Source organism: Lepisosteus oculatus, chromosome 4 (genome assembly GCF_040954835.1).
Source record: "Lepisosteus oculatus isolate fLepOcu1 chromosome 4, fLepOcu1.hap2, whole genome shotgun sequence".
Taxonomy (NCBI): domain Eukaryota; kingdom Metazoa; phylum Chordata; class Actinopteri; order Semionotiformes; family Lepisosteidae; genus Lepisosteus; species Lepisosteus oculatus.
Genome location: NC_090699.1, coordinates 51,807,903 through 51,823,162, shown reverse-complemented (window position 1 = coordinate 51,823,162; position 15,260 = coordinate 51,807,903). Strand labels below are relative to the sequence as shown.

General features: G+C 34.8%; 1 protein-coding gene across 12 annotated transcripts in view; it reads right to left on the bottom strand.

The window, feature by feature from the left end:
• chl1b (cell adhesion molecule L1-like b) overlaps positions 1–14,911 on the bottom strand; it is a 105,529-nt gene extending 90,618 nt beyond the window's left edge. For 4 of the 12 annotated variants that reach the window (XM_015347249.2, XM_015347245.2, XM_015347247.2 and 1 more), the window contains exon 1: positions 14,592–14,900. The gene's annotated coding sequence lies outside the window, so the exon portion shown is untranslated. Of the gene's footprint in view, positions 1–14,591 lie in introns of all 12 variants that reach the window. The other 8 variants (XM_015347254.2, XM_015347252.2, XM_006630640.3 and 5 more) reach the window with 5 other exon arrangements.
• Positions 14,912–15,260: the final 349 nt, after the last annotated feature.

Below are 15,260 nucleotides of genomic sequence, written 5' to 3'. Positions count from 1 at the left end.
TAGTAAATAAACAGATTTTGATTTTTTGGATTTTACATTACTAAGCCTGAGTAAGGGTGAGCTACACAAAATTAGATCGAATTTCCTGATGAAAACATTTTGCGGTACATTTGGTTTAGAAACCGATCTTATCCTTGCATTCCTTGCACATGATCTTGAACTCAACAGGATACACAATATCCCAGCAAAGAAATGACTTGTGAGATTAATCTTAACAGCCAAGGTGGCCACTGACCACAATGAAGTGTTATTTAAAAATAAATATCATACTCCAAGTAAAGTCCTAAAAACCATAAGGCAAAGACATTCAATATCCTAGAACGCAATATTAAATATAAAAGGAATTACAGAAGATTTCTGTTAAATATAAAAACTTATTGAGTGACACAAGACATTTTAAATTGAAGAAGGGCAAGAGCAGAGTGCTGCGGGCATTTCCTAGAATTAAATTAAAGTAGATGGGGAAGAGAACAGCCTTCTAGCACAAAACTGATGGATGGTTTGGGCCCCAAACAGTTTGGCATTACCCTTGCACAGCACTTGTAATTTATAAAAAAAGGTGGAATTCTTACAGCTTTCACTTCCTCAATATCAAGGACAATTTTTACGACCGATGTGTTTCAGCCAAGATCAGGTGTGATTTTTAAAAGTGTTTTCTTTCTCAAAAATTCATTTTAAACATGGTCTGGTCACACTGTTCCAGCAAGAATAAATCAGTATCAGAACATATAGTTTTAAATTGAAAATATAACCTTGGCATATACTGTGCTACCTATAGATAATGAGTAAAAATAACTTGAGTTCCAAAGAAAGCCTTTACACCCTTTCTCCTGGAATACTGTATGCCTGTTCCTAGCAAAATGTAAGCAAAACTAAATTATGTCTAAATCATACACCATACTGTATATCTTTATTCCAAAGGGCAGAACAATCCACTGTTCACATGCTCAGGTAATAAAAGCAGAAAATATACAAAAATATAATGATCAAAAATGATTTTCATATTATGCTGCTACTCTTATTACATCCATAAACTGTTTTATTGACATTTGACTACAGTAAACTGGTCATGCTTCTGTGGTCTTAAACAAAGGGCATTATAAGTGTTTTATGTGCTACACTGCTCAAAATCAGCTCATCTAACTTACAGTACATTGCAGAAATGTCTAGTTACAGTAACATTAACAACATTCTTACTAAATTCTTGTTAAATCGCTGTTGAAGTAATGATCATTCATTTGATATGGTTTGCCTTATTATTGAAATTCAACAGCTTATGATTCTGATTCTCAAAAATAAATGCAACTACGAATGCCATAAAAATAGTTTTGTTAAACAAAACAATGTACTGAATAGCCATCTGAGCATCATATTATAATTGTGTTAAAGATGTGATGCTGAAGTGCTAGTACACTATTATCTATATTCATATGCAAAGCACAAGCAAAATCTGCAACACAAAAAAAGGAACATCAGTTATCCAACATAAGCCAGCTTGTCAGGTTACATGCAGCAAGGCTCAAAACAGCCTGTTCACTACACCCACAGGAACAACAAACACCTTAATGAAGTCCCAGAGGAGCCTCCTACTCTGACCTCCTGTTCTTTGGACTATATTGAACTTCAGATTTTACTTTTCTTTTTTCTTTATCTTAGTAGTAATCTATACTAACATTATAGATTAACTATAATGTATAGTATAGTTAATCTATATTAACTACAGTATATCATATTACCTTTCTCTTTCACAATTTAAGACTACAGTACTTTCTGAAAACATACCCATAAACTGCTGGGTTCAACACAATCATACTGTACCATTAAGTATTTTATTTAATATGAAAACATTGAAATACTGTACTTTTGCAAACAAAGACTACTGTCACTTATAACTGAACACTGGAGTCCATGTTTGTTTAAAGTATCTATTAAAATATTTAAGAAAATGACAAAACAATAAACATTCCATTACAGGTGTCTGCATGCTCTTGTAAAGTAGAGTATAAAAAATGCAAATGTCCCTTATCAGCAATCCGTGATAATCAAGATCGCCCCCTCCTTTGTTTCCAGTTAGTTTGAATACATGGAATAACATTCACCTCACCTCCAGATCGTCCTTGAGCCCTACCTTTGCGAATTAATTGCCCATGCAGCATTAATGTAATTGATCATTTTCAACTACTGGCTGTACTAATGTTCCGTTCTGTTATATTTGATATGATGGGGAATCTCAGCCCCAAACCATTATGATTGCAGTAATTATTGTCCTGATATAACATAAAGCAAATCAATTTTTTAGCAGAAGAAAAAAGAAATGCAATTTTTTTGTAGAAGTTTAAAAATGTTACAGTACTTAACATCTTCATTTGTGAGGAAAAAAGCAAAACAGGAAATTGCATAAAATACTTAAATGTTTTAGAAACACTGCACATACTGTACAGTATAGTAACTAACCAAGCATGCTCATATGAGAATGCATATCTTTCATTTTTCATAAAGCTTAAGTAGATGTAAAAATGTTAAAACCTTAGGTACTTTAGCAGCATTTTTATGAGTGCCTAGAGGAGCAGATATGGATTCATCACTATAATTGCTTGCACCAGTGAAGATTTATGAGAAGTGCAATTAGCCTCACTGTGCCAGGCGGCCACATACTGTAGGTTCTATTTTAAAAGGGCCATATTAAATACAATGTGGTGTAGTGTAATTTTCACAACATTAACCTGATGTGTTTTAACAAAACACATCCTGTAGATCTACTGTATTTGTTACAAAGTCTTGAATTTATTCCTACTTTTATGACAATGAATGCATTTTTATCTGGTCAGGACTCTTAATTGAAAAGTCCTGTTACAACGTAAGTTTATTTGAGGGCTTTGCAGATCCAGATAGAGTGATTTCAAAAATTTTGGGATGTGCAGATAATTTAAAATTATCATCTGAACTACACAATCACAGATTTCTGAAAAACTGAAGTAATTCTGCTATCGTGCATGATGTGTGCACTTCAATGAAGAAAAGTAGAAATATAATCTGGCAGTGTGTTTAAATATTGTCTAAAACATTACAGCAGGGAGTTTATAGATACAGTACCTGCCTTGATCAATTATCAGATCTCAATCCAACTGAGTAGCAATACGACTAATTCAACCTACTACTTTCTGCATCACAAAGTAGGATCCACATCCTTAGAAAGAAGCTTTTGAAGATGAATGATGTTGTGTGCCTAAAGAAATGTGTCCTATATCATGAAGCTGACTTTGGTTTAACTTTAGAATGTGAGCTCAGTTGCCAAGCTCAGCTTGTAATACATTTTCGGCTCTGGTTATAAAAAGTAAAAATGATAATGATCCTTACAAAACTATTTATAACATAACAATTTGTTTTATTATCAAATTAATATCTCCATATTTGAAACACCTTTGTTGGCACCATTTTGTTTGATAAACATTATCTGCATCTACAGATGCAGCCATTCAAAGTGCGCGGTACAGACACGTACCGCAGGTAATTGGCTGCGGTGTCACGTATCATGACGCAAGATGACGCTGGGTACCTAACCTAATCGCTTTTTCTACATAAACACAGCGTGATAGCTCTCTGAAAATGCTTTTCCTTTATATTTAGGCTCAAATTTCAACTATAGATCGTATTATTATAAACTTTCTTGGAAAAATGTATTTTATGTAAACCATGTTTGCTATTAATTCATTTAGGGCTAAAATACGTTCATTGTCTTCCAATTGAGTCGAGTTGACATTGGAAGCTTGCCAGACCCGGACTGTTAAACCAATGCATTAGCACGTCAAAGCCCATTGAGGGTATTGAGCCAGTATTGGCTCAATACCCTCTCCCCTCTCCCCTCAATTCAATTCAATTCAATTCAAGGTGTTTTATTTGCATGACAGATGGGTACAAGCAGTGTTGGGTATGTATATTGTAACGCTTACGGCCGACAGGCACTGTGTAAGAGCCGGCGTACCAGAGCAGCGCACCGAGGGAGCGTCTGCATTTATAACTTAGTTTTTAAAATTAGTCAAGCAATATGAAGCATCTCCTTTTACTTTTAAGTCCCTTAAATACATTGAGCACAGCTTTCTCACCACTTAAGATTGCTTTTGATACCATCCTTACACAAAGCAGAAGGGAAGTCTTAATGCCTGAGCATAAAAAGAATAGGAGCATACTGCAACGCGTGTGAAGTCCATAAACGATATTAATTTTGGAACTTAAACATACAGTATATGGCTGGTCTCGGTACTTTAAAGAAAACATACACACCAGTATTCCATTTCTCCCTAAACATTTTAAGCATCAAAGTCTTTAACTAACGTGATACCGGAGTCAACAAGCATAATTTTAGAATTTGATTAAAAGGGAATATAATATGGAATCGCGTATCTCAAGAAATTAATAATGATATAATTATATTCATGTTGCAAAAGAACTGCAACGGACATAAAAACTCCCTTGCTTTTAACAGAGCGTTCCATAATTTCTAACTACGAAAATGATTTAAACTGCGACACTTATCATTCAACCAGAGCTCGAAATATCACAAGGATCCTCTAGAGCACAGCAAAGACTGTATTAAAAGAATCGCGTATCCCAAGAAATTAATAAGATATAATTATATTCGTGTAATTCGTATAATTACATAATGCCAGCGAACTCTTGTTTTTATGTCCACTATAACTAAAATGAAAAATATATTCCTAAAATGAAAATGATTTACTTTATTTCCCTCACGGGATCAATAAAAGTATCTATCATCTGTCTAAACTCTGGGACAGAATTCTGGGGTCTCACCATACCAGAGATTATGGTAGGGCTTCAGAATGGTGATTGGCTGACACCATCTGACACCCCTCTGATTGGAGAAAAAAGACATGCTGGTTTGCTATACATACAGTACTGTACCAGGAAGAGGATTTCTGTCTGTTCGAAACGTGTATTTTAAAAGTTTGAGAAGTAAAAACCTTACAGCGTACACAGATTTCGTTATCTTTGTCTTATGCATAATAATATTCACCGCTCTGTCTAGCAAATTCATAAAAAACTTTATTTTATATAGCGTTTTAAACGTATATTTTCAAAGTAGGAAGTACAGTGTTAAGTGGTAGCTGGGCTCCTCCCTCAATAGAATCCCTTTAACATGCTAATGCGTTGGTTTAACAGTCCGGGTGTGGCAAGCTTCCAATGTCAACTCGACTCGATTGGAAGACAATGAACGTATTTTAGCCCTAAATGAATTAATAGCAAACATGGTTTACATAAAATACATTTTTCCAAGAAAGTTTATAATAATACGATCTATGGTTGAAATTTGAGCCTAAATATAAAGGAAAAGCATTTTCAGAGAGCAATCACGCTGTGTTTATGTAGAAAAAGCGATTAGGTTTAAGAGCAATCTAATTACCTATTCGCTTAAAACGCTATATAAAATAAAGTTTATTTAGAGATGAATGATCAGTGTCGCAGTTTAAATAATTTTTGTAGGAGGGCTTGGACAGATTCCAAGTGCATTTTTGCAATTTACGTTGCATTGTCCAATGTTCTGTTGTAATACAGGCTAGAATACAGTTAGTCTAAGCTTTATCAGCTTATTTAAAATAAATTTTTTGAATCCCCGGCAGAACACACTCCATAGGAATCAGCGCTTTTATACAGTATATCGCCATTAAACACATATATTTAAACATGCGTTTACGATTTAAATCAAAACGCGATTCAAATCAATATAAATGTATATTTTGTAACGCATAGGTGACTATTCATTGTTATTAAAAAGACTTAAATTCGATCATGTTGTGATATTTAGAAATATAAATTTGTTTGGTGCGAGTGAGGTTTTATTTAATCTCTGACCAAGGGAAACGTTTCATTTTTTCAAAGAAATGTTTGTTAAAAAATAAAGTCATAGTTCCATGGGATTCAATCACAGACCATGTGACATGGGAGTCAGGAAACTAACACACAGCGCCACCGGATTTAATAATGCAATAAAAACGCTATAAAATAATGTGACTAGGCACAGAAAAAGTTTACAGCACAGTACAATAATAAATGCCGACCATGACTTTAGAAGCATAAATTACCTTACACTCAATTTAAACACAAGCTATCTTTCTGTATGAACCTCTAAGCTGGTTCATACAGAAAATGTAGAAATGCATTAGCCTGATTATGATTAAAAAACACATAATTAAACACGCGTTTGCGATTTAAATCAGAACACGATTTAAATCAATATAAATGTTTATATTGTAACGCATACTGTCCAGCCTCCATTTCTCTATAAAAATTAACTCTGTTGCACACACACACACAATAGAAGCAGGAACCGCTGTCAGAAGGGAAGAAGGTGACTATTCATTGTTATCAAAAATGACTTAGAATCGATCATGTTGCGATATTTTGAAATATAAAAGTCAATTGATTGTCCATAATATCGCTATTCTATTTTTTCGAAGAAATGTTTGTTAAAAGAAAAGTCTAGCACCTGCTGGATTTGAACACACAACCCGTGCATTGTTAGTCACGCACGTAGACCGGTAGGCTACAAGACAACTTGCATGAACAGGGAGGCGAAACAGCCCTACACAGCCCTGTCGCAGTACACAAATATAATCATACCGTTATTAAATTCTTTAGATACGCGATTCCATATTATACTGGCAGAAAAGCTTAAAACTACCACTTTTTCACACGCTATTTCACATGCTAGTTAAATACTTCGATGCTTAAAATCGTTGGGAGAAATGGAATACCGGTGTGTATTTTTCCTTTAAAGTATCGATTCCTGGAATCTGACTGGCTGACACCCTTCTGAAGTGGTTCCATAAAATCTGGTATACGGAAAAGAAAGCGTTGATAAATACAAGTGTCTTTTAATACACTCTTTGCTGTGCTCTTAAGGATCCTTGTGATATTTTGAGCTCTAGCTGAATGATAAGTGTTGCATTTTAAATCATTTTCGTAGTTAGAAATTATGGAACGCTCTGTTAAAAGCAAGGGAGTTTTTATGTCCGTTGCAGTTCTTTTGCAACATGAATATAATTATATCGTTATTAATTTCTTGAGATACGCGATTCCATATTATATTCCCTTTTAATCAAATTCTAAAAGTAACGCCATGTTAAAAGCAAGGAAGTTTTTATGCCCGTTGAAGTAAAACAAAATGCCTGACAAAGTATGGCTTGGACAGATTCCAAGTGTTTGTACAAATGTGCTAAAGAAATTATACTTTGAGTATACAGCTTGTCCAAAGCCATCCATTATTAATACTTTTAGTAATATCTTCAGTAAAGGCTTTGATGCATAAATATTTCTGATAAAGGTAGGTTGTGTACTTTTGTCCAACTGAGCAATCTTGCTTTCATAAAATATACCAACATTTTAATGACTGATGATTAACATGCTGTAATACACAGTTCAAAATTAAAGGCTCAAATGCTGTACATGAGAGGTTAAGCTCCCCCTGGCGGTTTTACAAGGTGACACCGGATAGTTTCCGGCAGAGCGTCGAATGACGCGTGATACCGCGTGATACCGCGACACGCCCACCGGGGTATGCCGCGAAATACCTCACCCATTTTGAATGGCTGTATCTGTATTTCAGTCATTCATTTAGATCCTAATGACTGCCATAGAGAGGTGAAATGTTTGGAGGGCATTTGATGTAACTTGCCTAACTGAGAGAAAGGAAGCTTATCTATGAGCATGAGGCTGCCCATACCCTCCCTCACTACTGCAAGAAGTGAGCTAGGGAGTTGCTGCCAGGGTGTAGACAGGGTGCCAGAAGGGGTGAGACAGAGATACATGAAGGGAAGTCCCAGGTGCAAGATGTTTATACATGTAAGAGAGCAGAACCAGGAAGGATTAGGATCTAACCTTCCTCCCAAACTTCTGTTATAAAACGTCATTCACTGAAAAGCACTAAAAACATCATAAAAATGTAATTTAATCTATTTTTTCCCTTTCTTCGGGGAAATTGTTTGATAGGGCATCACAATGGTGTAGTGGTTAAGCACTGCTGCCTCACGGTGCTGACCCCTGGGTTCAATTCCTGGGGTGCTGTCTGCGTGGAGTTTTGAATGTTCTTCTCATGTTTACAAGAGTTTCCCCCAGGTGCTCTGGATTCTTCCCACAGTCCAGAGACATACTGGTGGGATAATTGGCTTCTGGGAAAACTGGCCCTGGTATAATTTGGTGCTTCTTTGTGTCTATTTGTGCACTGTGATATACTGGTATTGTGTTCGGGGTGTATCCTGCCTTGTGCCTATTGCTTGCCGAAATAGGCTCCAGCTCCCCCATGACTCTCTAATGGATAAAGCAATTAGAAAATAGATGGTGTAAAAAAATTGTTTTGACAATGTATTGTACACCAGGCCTTCATTATGATTCAGCACAGAGAGTAATACAGAATTAATGGTAGATGACAGAATTATTTTGCAAAGCAGGAAATCTCTGACTGCTACAGAAAACCACAGAAAATGCTCATGCATTCCACACACATGCTTTTCAAAACGGGCATGTCATTTTACCATGTTACTGTACATTGTCATTCAAAGTTTTTTTTTAATATTTACCTATATATAATATTGTTAAAACTAGTCAAACAAAACCATACCCTATATCCTAATAGAAAATGGTGGAAAACTATTAAGTAGTTCATGAAATGGTGTACAACATCAACTATCAGTGATCATCTGCACAGAAACATTAGAACACTTAAATTAATATGAATCAATAGGATTGAATCAACTGCAGCAAACATGTACAATGCTAGAAACTTGTGAGTCTGGGGCATTGCTGAATTGGACAGCTCACTGGTGTAAGCCCAGGTTCACAATCTAAACTGATAAACAACCTCTTACTCTGGCTAATACAAGGAACTCTTCCTAGCAGCTGGTGGGAACCAATGTTACTATCATTGAGAATCTGTCTGAAGTATTCATTTTTGTTGGTGCAATTTTCCACTGGGTCAAGTGAACTAGTGTAAGATTGTAACTAATGTTCAATAAAATCTATAATAGCAATAGTTCCTTTGTCTCTTCTGAGTCTACACGAGTGGTTGAAAGGACTACAGCTGGTAAGAGAGAAGAATGAGGCTTTAACTTTGCCCAAGCTACAGCAAATGACCATAGTCATCATATCATGAGGATCCCCAGCTCAGCAACCAGAGCACAAGGATCTGCAGGATTGCCCAAGGCTCCCACTCATTCTCAAGGAAGGCGATCCACATCAGGAGGCCTGCCATGACTGCCCATAGAGACAGTGGCATCAGCACCATGTGTCAATAGGTACTGTAGCAGAGAGCAAGTCCCAAAATACAGGCATATTCATTTAGGTCCATGCAAGTTGCTTCTAGGAGGAGCTACAAATCTAGATTCTGCCATAGAAAGAAAAGAGCAATTATTTCCCCCTTTCTTCTGAGCCTACACATAGTAATGACCATACAACATGAGGAAATGAAAACCATAACCACTTATACGGGCTCTATGGTTGCTCTGACTGGAGAAAAAAAAATACTTTATTCAAATGATTACTTGCTGAAAATAGAAATTGTAATGTCTCACTGGTTATTATGAAAGATTAATACGAAGATCTGGAGAAACCAAAATTAATTTGGTAAGTATAATAATACTTAATAAACATTAGAATAACTCATTGCATTTTTATAGCAGTTGCCATCCTAAAAGATTGCAATGTGTCTTACATATGGAAGGGAACCCTTCTCATTTACAGTACCAATGAACTGTAGCATGCACCTGGGTGATGCAGTTCATTTAACTCTCAAGGTAATACATTCTTTACATTAAAAATAAATTAGATTTTAAAAAGAAATAACACTTTAACAATATTCCAGGGTCTCAATAATTTCTAATCTTTATGAGTACACATATTATCTACTAGTTAAAAAGCAAAACATTTACAGCAGAATCCTTAAAATCCGTCCCAGGATTCAATATTTTCATTGTATATCATTTTTAAATACTACAGAATCCTTGAAGGACTGATTCTCAACACAGGAACGTATAAAGTAAATGAGGCATACAAGAAAATATGAAAGTGAAAGGCATGAAACACAGCCTTCAAAATATTTTCCCTCTGAAGCAAAAACTTGGATACTACAGTTCCAAAATATAATAAACTTCCTGACACTGAAAATTATAGTGTTCCAGCTACCATTTTACAGTGGACTGTCAAGATTAACGAGCTGCATCACATCATTATGGGCACAGAAGCAAGCAATATATGATTCATCACACAGATCTTCTTTCTCATGCACAGTGATCATAGTAAGACCCTTGCCATCAGAGAATAATACACTTAAACTTTTAACAAATGTTCAATTCCTTTACTATAACACAGAAATATAATTACTACATGTACAGTACTGTACCTTTCACACCTTTCCCGTCTGTTATTTCTTTAAAAATAAATTTCTAAAATACAGTAAATGCAATTTAGCAAGATCCAAGTGTACCTTTTAGCTTTTCCCCATCATTCATACTGAACATCAAACAAAACCTAACCAATGTGAAATTATTTTCAGCTAAAGCAAACCTGAAAAATGCCACAGTTCAATGTATTTGTAATATATTTATATTATATGCATTTAACAAGCTGCTTTCCAATGTGATGTAATAAGAATGAGTGCCATTTACTGTACATTTGTCCATAATCTATACAGCATTTACATACTGGCATGCAATTAAACCAGGTGGAATTTTTTTTTTACAAAACATTTTTAAATGTAGTCCAGTGCTCCAAGTGCTCCAAGTGATTTTATTTTAGTGTTTAGAAAAATCACTGGAAGCAGACCGTTGCCATATCTCCAACTCGTAACGTAGAACCATTGTATCACTGAAAACAAAGAAGTCTTTTCAGCACTACTGGAGTCCCTATTTCCTAACATGTTCAGACCACCACAATTAGTAAAATATCAGACTGAACTGCATGTTACTTAAATGGTATACAATGTGATTATTTGTAAGATAATGACCTTCATTTTCTGTCATTTCTGGGGTTACACAAATACTCAAACTGCATCCCCTCCTAAGTATAGAAGTACACATGTATTTTTCCAATCTATTTAACACAAGTAAAAAAACAACAGATACTAAGCATTAATTTAAAATGTATTTATGATGTAATAAATCAGCATAAGTCTTTTTGATACCTAACTTAATAGCATCACATCTTCTTAAATGTGACAGAATTCTGTGCATTACAGAAGAGGTCCTTATATACTGTATCTCAGGTCTCATTTAAACCAGCAAATTTAAACAGATTAAATGATATGGCATGCATGTCCCATCAAGGATGACTTATGACCATGATTATTTGTCCTATATATTTATTGAACATTCATGGACTATGACATGATTACATTTAAACATATTTTAAAATGAAATTTTACTATGTTACATTTATGCTATGATAACATTGAATTTAAATGCATAATATTTCATTTCTTTTTCAGCTTGCCAAACAAGTTTACCCTCACACAGCATTTTAACCTCACAAGCAAGGTCAGAGCATGGAAAGCCATGTACTGTACTGTAGGCTTACTGTATATCTAATAACTATTGAACTGCATTTTTATTTTTCGTTATGCAATATGCAGGAAAAAAATCTAAATGAGCTGGAATGGATGTAGTGGGACTATATATTTAATGTCTCCTTAACAGTCAGACACTTCACACACTTTTTAAAAATTCTTAATACTGTGATTCAAGACAGTCTATTCAAGCATTAAGGTAGTCACTGCATACTGTTGGATTCCTGTTTTCAGCTACAGTATGTGAGCTGAAAGACACTTTCAATGGCATTTTTTAGAAATGTGACATTTTGACATCTCCAGATCATCAGGTTATTATCAGATAATGAAAATCCTGGTTCTCAATTATATGAAAAAGCTGGAAGATAGGTGCTACAGATCACAGGACAAAGGTAAAACATTTTCTAGATTACAATCCTCTAAAACCATTCTGACAGCTTCCACTATATGATGCAGGGCAATGGATGCTGGGAAAAGCATGCTAAATCAAGATTATAGGAGTTAAATACTGTATATCTCCTAAAATCCAAAACATTTAAAAAATAAGCAGATCAAATAGCTGAAGGAATGAAACGTTTCAATATTGACCAAACACAGAGAACACAGATGCCATTACTATAATTTCCACCTAAAGAAGAAATTGTTTTTTTCACGTTTTCCTCTTCTCATACGTACTTTGATGTGTTCTCAAGTTAATACTGTCAATGCTAATTACATGTTGCCATCCACTCACCTGTACATTTTCAGCAGAAACAAATTCAAATTCATCTTCATGAATTCTGTGATCAAAGAGCTCATCATCAAAGAGTTATGCGATCCAGAAGTATTGAAAGTTATTTAAAATCATCTATAAGCTCATTTGACTTCAGTGTAGTTAATATAAGTAATGAAGAGAGGAAAGGGTCATTATGTGCTGTGTTGGTAAACATCTATGTTCAAGCAAGTCCATTCCAATATAATCATTTTTCATCTGATTTTCATTGGATCTTCAGTGTGTTTCAGATCAAAAGTACAGTATTGTACCACTAAGCCTATAATGATAAGGCTACTGTGTTTGACAAACAAGAACACTGGGTACATTTTTTGCTAATAAATGTTGTTAGCCATTTGTGGTGTGGGAGGATGAAATAACTTCTAATAATCTGAAGTAAGTTAAATGTCCTTTCTCAGCATTTACTAAAGCACTTCTACACTGTCTCAAATAGTGTCTGTGCATTTCATTTGGTATGACAGAGCTGTCTATGTAGAATTTTAACAATTACCTTTAGATAGCAAGAACTTTCATTAGCACAATAAGATATAATATTAATAATAGATCTGATCTCTGTACAATACTACTATCCCATAAAGAATCTGATACAACATTTGTGTTTTAAAGGTTGATAAGCCTTTTGCGTGCACCTTGCAGATGTACAGTACATACTGTACACATGCAAGCATGGACAATGCCAGACACACCTGGTTGTTTAATCTTCAAAAATAAGCAAATATATACCACAAATATCTTGATTTATTTTGAGACAGTACATACAGTAAAATCCAAATCAGTGTATTTCAGCATAAAAAGATAAGCAACAGACCTACTTTTTTCTTTTTCTGTTCATTTCTTGATGGTTTCTAGCACTGAAATGTCCCAAAGTTGATAAGAAGCCTCTATTATTCTACATGTGTTACCAAGTGTACATGTGTTACCAAGTAGCAGAAAAATGGATAGCACTCATCCATATGAAGTATATCACTCCTCCCACATATTAAATCCAAAGTCAATTTATGGGTATACACCAAGAGCATTTTTTTAAATTAAATTTAAATTGTAGAAAGTAGTTCCAAAATAATCTAGAAAACAAAGGTGTAGAATATAAAAGAAAATATTATACTGTGTTCTTCATTACATTATTGAAGCTATTCTAACAGCTTATATAAGACAGTTAATATACAATAACTAATCCTACTATACAGGCATGATCACCACAAAAGTTGATTCATTCACCATTGGAAAAAAAACAGATTTGGCACTACTATTCAGACATGCTTTTCCTTACAGTCAACCTTAATATGCTTTGACATTTTTATACAGTTAACTACTGTATTAGGTTTCTGAAATTACTCGTCTGATAAAAATAGATTTTGAATTGCGAAGAACAACACCAGTGCACGGGTGGACTACAAGAAACACCAAATATTGAGATGTCAAATTTATTTGAAAGAGACTTCGGTTTCTTCTCTTGTAAATACTGTACAGCAAAAAACGATAAGGCTAAAGATGGTGTTGCTATGCAACATATTGGTATTGACTTTTATCGCGTTCGTTCCTGGGTATGCACGCATATACTGCAGTATTCCAAATATTATATTGCTGAATACATACGGTAACTTTAAAATTTAATAAAACAGAATGCTTAATGGAAATAATTATTTAAAATAAGCAACAAAAGGTTGTTTTTAGTTCAGTTTTTAAACTATAAAGTTTAATTTTGAAAATGCATTTGAGATGTTACTCTAAAATTGTATTTGAGTGTACACACACAAAAAGTAAATATCAGGCAAAACATTAGACAGAAGAGGCGCTTGTGACTGACAGTTTAGCAAACATGAACTTTTAAAATCTATCACCGAATCCGACTGTCACATGCAGCACAAAACACCAAGTTATCAAAAGTACACGTTCAAACACTGCTTAACGCTTTAACCTGCATTCAAATCGTAATTTATTATTTCCTCTCTCTATTAAGATATACATTTTCTTGATTCTCAAGGAATACATTCTGTTTTCACCTTTTACCTGTAGGTTTCCTAAACAAAAGCTTATGGAACCGAAGAAAAATGTAATTTGAATACCTGTCAGCTGAAAAACACTGCCAACTTTTAAAAAGAAATCACTTTTCTCAATCATGCATATACTGTAAGACGTGATTTCATCAAAGTCCCGAAAGAAATTATACATATCGATCAACAGGAAAAGTTTTGAATCAATGAGCACAAAAACAACACGTAAAACGGTTAAAAAAAACACTTTTCTTACCTTGAGGGAATGTTAATTCCACCGCAGCAACTGAGAGCACGCTTATCACTTCTGTTTTCTCCCTGTAGCAGAACACTAGTAAACTACAAAATGAACACAATTGGGCAGGAGGAGCTACAGTATGACACATGAATGTGCTTCTCCCCAGATGCTATCACACTAGCACTAAAAAATTAATCAGTTTCCCCCTACAAAGACGTTAAGAGGAAGGACACCAATCGTGACCAGCATCAAGAGCCTTACGGAATCCATAGCAACTAAGCAAACCCTGCAAAATTTCTCTAGAGAAGCAGACTTCACAACAGCAATGATTTAACACTCCCATAAGAGAGCAGCTCGTTCAGAGGGTAGAATAGGAACTGGTGTAAAGCACACATATGTTGAGGATTTCCCTTTGCAAAACCAAATACAATGCATTTTTTTCCGTTCTGTGGATTTGAAAACATGAACAAAAAGGCTCACATTTATTGTCAAAAACAATACAATGCGTGTTTTAGCAGGGTGAAGGGCTATCTGCGATTAAACATGTTTTTGCTAATGTTTTAAAACGCATTATGAAATATTTCCAAAACAAGTACGATCATATCCTGTTCACAGAGGCCTCTTATGGTGTGGTACACATGGCAAAGCAGCGTGCCTTCCCTTGTTATTCTCGTCAAGTATAAACAT